Below are 1,099 nucleotides of genomic sequence, written 5' to 3'. Positions count from 1 at the left end.
ATGATTAAAATGCAGGGAAGATAACATTGCAGTATTTGGTTTACAAGTACTTTACTGGAAATATAATATTAATCTTCAAAATTACCCATAATTATTAAAATACAAGTTTAATATATTTATATTTATATTTATATTATTAATTTTTATATAATATCATATCTTAAATATATTTTTAATGTCATATATTTTATTTTCATTTATTATTATAATCTTATATATTTTATTTTTATTTTTTTAATATATTTTTTATATTATATGTTTTATTTTAATTTGTTTTACCTATATTATATAAATGTTAATTTTTTATATTTTATTTTATTTTAATTTTTTATTCTTATATTATATATTTTATTTTAATCTTTTTTATTTTAATTATAACATTATAAAATATTTTTAATAAGGTAATAAAGTTGAAGGGTAAAATTGTCTTTAAGAACATTGTAGAGTGCAATGTAATGTGATTGCATTGATTTTGTATTGCAATCACATTACATCCCTTGGCTGTAATGTGATTGCATTGCAATCTTACATTGTAGTGGTCTGTTACAAAACAAACACTGCAATGTAATTTAATTGGACACATTGCAGGGAATGTGCTCCCACTTCCCTCATACCAAACGCAACTTAAGTGTTAAAGGGTGTCTGCTTAAGAACACTCGTGGACAACCCTTGACCCTCACCACAACCAAAATTAGCCTAAATGGCCTTTCCATTGAAGGGTACAGATCATGCTCAAGAAAGGCTCAGTCAACAAAGGAAAGCAAAGTGCAGAAAAGTAAAGCACAATAAAGGATGGCAAAGGAAGTGTGTATTCGCAATTACTAGCTTCCTAATACAATGTCTATAAATTTACAAAGCCTTAAGCTTTCTCTCAATAGCCTAACCCATTTACAAAAGGGTGGTTCGATGTCCTTTATATAAAGGGCTCCCCTTTTCAATAGCCCTTTGCCCTCGAGGGGAAAAATTTGAAACCCATGTCCCCATACTCCAACAGCTCTTTAAAGGTGCCTCTAGTGTGTTTCCAAGCCTTTCAACCTGTTGGTACACTATTCCTACTGTTGGAACAATATTCAGGTCAAATGAACAGTTTGGGTGGGCC

The sequence above is a fragment of the Theobroma umbraticum genome, unplaced genomic scaffold (assembly GCF_002168275.2).
Source record: "Theobroma umbraticum cultivar Fairchild unplaced genomic scaffold, ASM216827v3 scaffold_55.0, whole genome shotgun sequence".
NCBI lineage: Eukaryota > Viridiplantae > Streptophyta > Magnoliopsida > Malvales > Malvaceae > Theobroma > Theobroma umbraticum.
This window is presented reverse-complemented; position numbering follows the sequence as displayed.